Source organism: Agrilus planipennis, unplaced genomic scaffold, assembly GCF_000699045.2.
Source record: "Agrilus planipennis isolate EAB-ADULT unplaced genomic scaffold, Apla_2.0 scaffold294, whole genome shotgun sequence".
NCBI lineage: Eukaryota > Metazoa > Arthropoda > Insecta > Coleoptera > Buprestidae > Agrilus > Agrilus planipennis.
Genome location: NW_020439100.1, coordinates 214,710 through 223,780, shown reverse-complemented (window position 1 = coordinate 223,780; position 9,071 = coordinate 214,710). Strand labels below are relative to the sequence as shown.

General features: G+C 34.1%; 1 long non-coding RNA gene across 2 annotated transcripts in view; it reads right to left on the bottom strand.

Annotated features, from left to right (window-relative positions):
• Positions 1–6: 6 nt before the first annotated feature.
• LOC108740766 overlaps positions 7–9,071 on the bottom strand; it is a 26,898-nt gene continuing 17,833 nt past the window's right edge. The window contains exons 3-7 of one of the 2 annotated variants that reach the window (XR_003231710.1): positions 8,889–9,014; positions 1,627–1,755; positions 1,295–1,471; positions 832–1,070; positions 7–166 (exon numbers count right to left, since the gene is read on the bottom strand). This is a non-coding gene — a long non-coding RNA (uncharacterized LOC108740766). The remainder of the gene's footprint in view (positions 167–831; positions 1,071–1,294; positions 1,472–1,626; positions 1,756–8,888; positions 9,015–9,071) is intronic. The other variant, XR_003231711.1, reaches the window with a different exon arrangement.

Sequence of the window (9,071 nt, the reverse complement as noted above, 5' to 3'; positions counted from 1 at the left end):
ACAGCTGACAATTTGTCGTTTCAGTGGCTTCCAAATAATTTCCAATTGCATCCTATTCTCAGGGCCAAAACTAACTGCAGAACGTTGCAAGGCGAAGAGATCAAAAGAATCGGTTGTTTCAGTAGCACAAAAATTCACTGCAATTCCTTCTCATTTAATGGGCAATCTATAGAAACAGGCATGAAAAAGTAATTAATTATCACTTTAAAAGCAAGTAAATCAGTAACATTTACACTGATGAAAAGATCAATTGCACATTAATTATGATGTAATGCATCTGCCACATCTGAAATATTGTTTAAAAGTTGTTTGAAAATTAATTGCATAATGTTGCAAGGCCATGACGAAAAATGTAATCACGAAAGACCACACCCATGTAGACACTGGTTATTTCTGAACGACCAAACTGAACTTTAATTCCCTCTCATTTCTTGAACGATTTGTAGAAATTGATAAAAAAAAATATATTAATTACACTATTAATTTGGGAGGAGATTAAATAGACCTAAAAACACGCACCAGCAAGGAAGTAAAACAGACGAATAATAAAATGGCGACAAGCGTCAAGTTTACATGACAGACCATATTTCACAGATTAATAATCATAGATAGATGAGGATAACGTCAATTATGATGTAGACAGTAGATATTAAAATACCGTAGATAAATGCTGAACGAAAAACCATAGATGCTGTATACAATAGATATTTAAAAGAAATACTATACATCCGCGATAACGTCAATTTAACCTGTGCACAATAGATAATTGTTAAAAATGCTGTGACAGATTAATAAATAGCAATTAATATTAAATATGTAATGTATTCTTACCTTAATTAACTGTAGAATGTAGCGTTCTAAAATCTACCAGTATGAAGAGGAAACCAAATCTAGAAGAGATATTACAGCTGACAATTTGTCGTTTCAGTGGCTTCCAAATAATTTCCAATTGCATCCTATTCTCAGGGCTAAAGTTAACTGCATAATGTTGCAAGGCTAACACATCAAAGGCATCCGTTGTTTCAGTGGCACCAAAATTAACTGCAATTCCTTCTCATTTAATGAGCACTCTATAGAAACGGGCAAAAAGAAGTAATTAATTACCACTTTAAAGGAAATAAATCAGTGACATTCACACTGATGAAAAGATCAATTCCACATTAATTCTGCTGTTCTGCATCTGCCATATCTGAAACGTTGTTTAAAAGCTGCCTAACGAAGCAAGTTACAAACGCATACGAAATTAAATTTCCTGGGACCTCGTTTACTATTTTTAATTGATACTGTTACATACCAGTTCATTGTCATAAATCCTTTCTTCAGCAACCTCACACTGCCTCCATTCTCGATGGAAAAATCGCATTTTCATATTTTCTTTACCGCCATAGGTGCAGTTACTTTCTGAAGCGATGGAGGACTGACACAACCAATGCTCCATAATTTAACGGGATCTGGAATTCTTTCAATGTTCCTGTAAAATAAAATCTTATGAAACAGTATTAGGATATAATTAGTTTAGTCTGTCTAATAAATAACGTGCATCATACATTGTTAAAGTAATGCCGAACCCTTTCCTCTGTTAATATCAAAAAGTATACAGCTACATTATATAGTATGTACACTCACCTTAATTAATTAACTACAAGAGCCCCCAAGATGAAAAGTTAACAAATAAAACGCCCTAGGAAGGAGACGATTTGTTTTCTCTAGTAGCACCAAAACGAACTTCAATCACCTCACTCGTTTATTTTCAATCTGTAAAAATAGAGAAATAACGAATTAACTATTGTATAAAGTAAATAAATAAAGAAATATAATAAAAACACTCAGAAAAAAGCAAGTAAATTTGTAAAATTGTTACTCTTAAAATGGCGATGAGGTGTGGTTTCTCTTTCAAGACAAGATACACCATAGATGCAAATAATAATTATAAGCAAAATAGGCATCTGTTAGGCGGAAAATTCAAATATTCAATTCTCATCCCTTTCCTTCCGACACTCAAAAGTCAAAATATATGCGGGAAATAGTGGTACATTTCACGCCTTAACTACTTAATCGATCAAAATGAAATTTTGTAGACACATTGTCAGGGTACAGAAAAGCACATAACGTACTTTCTATCCAGAAAAAATATCGTTCCTGAAGGATACAAAAAATTAGTTTTATGTTGTCGACTTCACGCCTTGACTACTCAATCGATCATCGTGAAATTTTGTGCACACTTTGTCAGGGGTACAGAAAAGGATATAGGGTGACTTTTATTTAGAAAAAAATACTGTTCCTGCGGGATAGAAAAATTAGTTGTACGTGGTCGATTTCAAGCCTTAAGTATTCAATCGATCACCATAAAATTGTGTAGACACTTTGCCAGGGGTACAGAAAAGCACATTGGGCACCTTTTATNTTTGACATTGAAATTGTTGCAAGTAAATGGACTTAATTTTATTAAAACGTTGCTTTCTTGAAATTATCTAAACAAGTCAAATACAAGAGCAACGCGAGCACACGTGTTAACATGCAGCATTTTGGTTTGATGCATCCCAACAATATACAAATAAAAATTATGTATAAATGTTATTCACATCTAAACCAAACAAACAGGTTAATCAGGTATCCAAACATAACATCATCTGTAATTATTTATCTTGTATTTTTAATCATGGTCGTCATACCTGTAACTTATTTAATTCGTTTTGATGATTTTTTTTATAGTATAGGCGATATCATCTTGAGCAAAGACGGACAACTATTTCTATTCTTTATTGTTTTATTGGATTTTACTCGCGGCTTTGCTCGTTTTGACATCCTAAGTACGTATCAAAGATTATTGACGACCACTTAAAACTTTTTCTATCCTTTGGGAACTGCATATTTTTTCTGGATAAGTTATGCTATGTGTTTTTCTGTACCCCTGTTAAAGTGTCTACAAAATTTCATGATGTCCGACTGAGTGGTTAAGGCGTAAATAGATCACCTTTAACTAATTTTTCTATTCCTCGGGAACAATACTGTTTCTGGATAAAAGGTGCCCTATATCCTTTTCCGTAATCCTGACAATGTGTGTGCAAAATGTTATGATGACCGGTTAAGTAGTTAAGGTGTAAAATCGACCACTTAAAACAAAATTTTTGTATCCTCCGGGAACAATATTTTTTCTGAACAAAAGTTACCCTATATACAAAATTTGATGATGATCGATTGAATAGTTGAGATATGAAATCGACCATAATGAACTAATTTTTTCTATCCCTCGGGAACAATGTCTTTTCTGGATAAAAGATACCCTATGTGCTTTCTGTACCCCTGAAAATGTCTGTCTAAAATTTCATTATGGTCGATTGAGTAGTTGAGGCGTGAAATCGACCACATTGAACCAATTTTTTTATACCTCAGGAACAGGTTTCTTTTTGTCGGATAAAGGGTACCCTATGTCCTATTCTGTACCCCTGACAATGTGTCCATAAAATTTCATGATGATCGACTGAGTAAAGGCATGATATCGATCACATAAAACTAATTTTTTTCTATCCCACGGGAATAGTACCTTTTCTGTAATAAAAGGTACCCTATGGCCTTTCCTGTACCCCTCACATGTGTGTACAAAATTTCATGATGGGTTTTAGCCTCAGCTTCGCTCACGGCGATATCCTAAATATGTGTCAAAGATGATCGATGACCACTTATATAAAACTAATTCGTCTATCCTTTGGGAACAGTTTTTTTCTGACTACTCTATGCCCTTTTCTGTACCCCTAATAATATTCGTATAAAATTTCATGATATTTTTTACCGCGGATTCGCTTGCGTTAATGTCCTCAATACGTATCATTGACGATCACATAAAACTAATTTTTTCTATCCCACGGGAATAGTACCTTTTCTGTAATAAAAGGTACCCTATGGCCTTTCCTGTACCCCTCACATGTGTGTACAAAATTTCATGATGGGTTTTAGCCTCAGCTTCGCTCACGGCGATATCCTAAATATGTGTCAAAGATGATCGATGACCACTTATATAAAACTAATTCGTCTATCCTTTGGGAACAGTTTTTTTCTGACTACTCTATGCCCTTTTCTGTACCCCTAATAATATTCGTATAAAATTTCATGATATTTTTTACCGCGGATTCGCTTGCGTTAATGTCCTCAATACGTATCATTGACGATCACATAAAACTAATTTTTTCTATCCCACGGGAATAGTACCTTTTCTGTAATAAAAGGTACCCTATGGCCTTTCCTGTACCCCTCACATGTGTGTACAAAATTTCATGATGGGTTTTAGCCTCAGCTTCGCTCACGGCGATATCCTAAATATGTGTCAAAGATGATCGATGACCACTTATATAAAACTAATTCGTCTATCCTTTGGGAACAGTTTTTTTCTGACTACTCTATGCCCTTTTCTGTACCCCTAATAATATTCGTATAAAATTTCATGATATTTTTTACCGCGGATTCGCTTGCGTTAATGTCCTCAATACGTATCATTGACGATCACATAAAACTAATTTTTTCTATCCCACGGGAATAGTACCTTTTCTGTAATAAAAGGTACCCTATGGCCTTTCCTGTACCCCTCACATGTGTGTACAAAATTTCATGATGGGTTTTAGCCTCAGCTTCGCTCACGGCGATATCCTAAATATGTGTCAAAGATGATCGATGACCACTTATATAAAACTAATTCGTCTATCCTTTGGGAACAGTTTTTTTCTGACTACTCTATGCCCTTTTCTGTACCCCTAATAATATTCGTATAAAATTTCATGATATTTTTTACCGCGGATTCGCTTGCGTTAATGTCCTCAATACGTATCATTGACGATCACATAAAACTAATTTTTTCTATCCCACGGGAATAGTACCTTTTCTGTAATAAAAGGTACCCTATGGCCTTTCCTGTACCCCTCACATGTGTGTACAAAATTTCATGATGGGTTTTAGCCTCAGCTTCGCTCACGGCGATATCCTAAATATGTGTCAAAGATGATCGATGACCACTTATATAAAACTAATTCGTCTATCCTTTGGGAACAGTTTTTTTCTGACTACTCTATGCCCTTTTCTGTACCCCTAATAATATTCGTATAAAATTTCATGATATTTTTTACCGCGGATTCGCTTGCGTTAATGTCCTCAATACGTATCATTGACGATCACATAAAACTAATTTTTTCTATCCCACGGGAATAGTACCTTTTCTGTAATAAAAGGTACCCTATGGCCTTTCCTGTACCCCTCACATGTGTGTACAAAATTTCATGATGGGTTTTAGCCTCAGCTTCGCTCACGGCGATATCCTAAATATGTGTCAAAGATGATCGATGACCACTTATATAAAACTAATTCGTCTATCCTTTGGGAACAGTTTTTTTCTGACTACTCTATGCCCTTTTCTGTACCCCTAATAATATTCGTATAAAATTTCATGATATTTTTTACCGCGGATTCGCTTGCGTTAATGTCCTCAATACGTATCATTGACGATCACATAAAACTAATTTTTTCTATCCCACGGGAATAGTACCTTTTCTGTAATAAAAGGTACCCTATGGCCTTTCCTGTACCCCTCACATGTGTGTACAAAATTTCATGATGGGTTTTAGCCTCAGCTTCGCTCACGGCGATATCCTAAATATGTGTCAAAGATGATCGATGACCACTTATATAAAACTAATTCGTCTATCCTTTGGGAACAGTTTTTTTCTGACTACTCTATGCCCTTTTCTGTACCCCTAATAATATTCGTATAAAATTTCATGATATTTTTTACCGCGGATTCGCTTGCGTTAATGTCCTCAATACGTATCATTGACGATCACATAAAACTAATTTTTTCTATCCCACGGGAATAGTACCTTTTCTGTAATAAAAGGTACCCTATGGCCTTTCCTGTACCCCTCACATGTGTGTACAAAATTTCATGATGGGTTTTAGCCTCAGCTTCGCTCACGGCGATATCCTAAATATGTGTCAAAGATGATCGATGACCACTTATATAAAACTAATTCGTCTATCCTTTGGGAACAGTTTTTTTCTGACTACTCTATGCCCTTTTCTGTACCCCTAATAATATTCGTATAAAATTTCATGATATTTTTTACCGCGGATTCGCTTGCGTTAATGTCCTCAATACGTATCATTGACGATCACATAAAACTAATTTTTTCTATCCCACGGGAATAGTACCTTTTCTGTAATAAAAGGTACCCTATGGCCTTTCCTGTACCCCTCACATGTGTGTACAAAATTTCATGATGGGTTTTAGCCTCAGCTTCGCTCACGGCGATATCCTAAATATGTGTCAAAGATGATCGATGACCACTTATATAAAACTAATTCGTCTATCCTTTGGGAACAGTTTTTTTCTGACTACTCTATGCCCTTTTCTGTACCCCTAATAATATTCGTATAAAATTTCATGATATTTTTTACCGCGGATTCGCTTGCGTTAATGTCCTCAATACGTATCATTGACGATCACATAAAACTAATTTTTTCTATCCCACGGGAATAGTACCTTTTCTGTAATAAAAGGTACCCTATGGCCTTTCCTGTACCCCTCACATGTGTGTACAAAATTTCATGATGGGTTTTAGCCTCAGCTTCGCTCACGGCGATATCCTAAATATGTGTCAAAGATGATCGATGACCACTTATATAAAACTAATTCGTCTATCCTTTGGGAACAGTTTTTTTCTGACTACTCTATGCCCTTTTCTGTACCCCTAATAATATTCGTATAAAATTTCATGATATTTTTTACCGCGGATTCGCTTGCGTTAATGTCCTCAATACGTATCATTGACGATCACATAAAACTAATTTTTTCTATCCCACGGGAATAGTACCTTTTCTGTAATAAAAGGTACCCTATGGCCTTTCCTGTACCCCTCACATGTGTGTACAAAATTTCATGATGGGTTTTAGCCTCAGCTTCGCTCACGGCGATATCCTAAATATGTGTCAAAGATGATCGATGACCACTTATATAAAACTAATTCGTCTATCCTTTGGGAACAGTTTTTTTCTGACTACTCTATGCCCTTTTCTGTACCCCTAATAATATTCGTATAAAATTTCATGATATTTTTTACCGCGGATTCGCTTGCGTTAATGTCCTCAATACGTATCATTGACGATCACATAAAACTAATTTTTTCTATCCCACGGGAATAGTACCTTTTCTGTAATAAAAGGTACCCTATGGCCTTTCCTGTACCCCTCACATGTGTGTACAAAATTTCATGATGGGTTTTAGCCTCAGCTTCGCTCACGGCGATATCCTAAATATGTGTCAAAGATGATCGATGNGGGCTTTTTTTATTCATAAGCCGAACTTATTTTGAGAAAGCTGTTAATTTTTATTATCTAATTTATAACTCTACTCTGAATCTTCTATAACAATTTCAAATATCTCGTTAATTCGAGTCATAATTTAAAAACTATATAAACTCAAAATTGTTTATTACAAACAACTTCTTATAGAATAGTTAAAGATTAGGACTAGTAATAGGACTTGGGAAACCTGGGAATGTGGAAAAGCCAAGAAAACGTGTACCGAGGAAAACGCTCGTAAATAAAGACATTTTACAAGTATAAAAAATTCAATATACCTGCTATTCTTGAAATTGCTGTTATAGGCTATTACTTATATCAATAAAAAAAAAAAACAGAATGTTTTTTTCTTTTTTTGTATACTCTGGTTATGAATAAATGAATGAATATTCATCTTATAAAGGAACGTAAGGAAGTTATAGTTATAAAACCGTTGTGTAAAAATTGACACGCACATTTCGTTGTCATAAGGGTGGGAAATTTTCATTTTCATTTGACATAGTTCAAAAGCGCAGCTAGTTTTTCCATTCTTGTGCTAACGAAAGGTGCATGCAATTCTTTTACAAGGGTTTTATAATTAAAACTTTTTTAAATGCTTTTTGAAAATATGAACTACCTAAATTGTAGACTTCAGATGCCTATGTAAGAAATAACTATTATAAATTTTCCAATCTTGGACAGAATATCAAAAATTTAATGTTTTGTTCTTATCGTTGTTATTATATGCTGACTAAAAAATGGATACATTACTTTTCTTCCTAATTAAACTCTATTTTTGATTAAGAAGCATCTATCTAATTTACTTTATCAAAGTTTTATATTCTTATCACAATTTTCCGAAGTAATGCTAACAGTTTTTTTCCCGCATTTTTAAATATAAGCAACTTTCTCCATCAAAAATTGTAAAAAAAATGTAATGTACAGAGCACAAGGTAAAAATGGTCACATTAGACAAACATACAGTGGAAAATTTCGTTTACTTTAACAGTATTAAGTGTCGTAAAATCATGTTTATTTCTACAGACTGCTTATGTACCAAATAAATTAGAGTATTTTATTAAAATCCAAACATTTACTTGCTTACAAGTTTCGACTTGCACTGTAACATTATTACCATGATACTTTGAATTTAAAATATATTTAGTATTAAATACAGCTGGCGACTGCTCGTCATTGATATAGGCAACCCAGTTAACTTCAAAGTATTTTGAGCGTCGGCTTTCAAAACTAGAGTTTAAAATATTAATAATCGAGTAATAAAAACGTTTCTAAATTGGAGGTTGAAATGTAAATCGACGTTCTTTATGAATTTTTGTGACAAAATCAGCAAAACGTAGTGATGCTATAAACGCCAAACTGGCTTTTTTAGAAAAAATTTGGATAAACTGAAGTTCGCAATTACCTACAACTCCAACTAAATAATAGACAATCTAAGTGTATAATACAAAGAAGTAACCTGTCAGTTATCCTATGTATGTCTTTTATTAACCAAATTGATACCAGATTAATAAAGTTTAATTAATATTAATTTAACTATGTATTATTACCTGTAGTAGCTGCAGAATGTAGCATTCCATGGTTTACATGTGTGGAAACAATATCAGTGCAGACATCCCTTGTGGTCATCACTAGGGTCGAAATTAACTTCCTAATCTCTCTATTTGTTAGCCAACCTGTAAAAATGGACAAAAAAAATACTTACAATACTTTTAATCAAGAATATTTTTAAG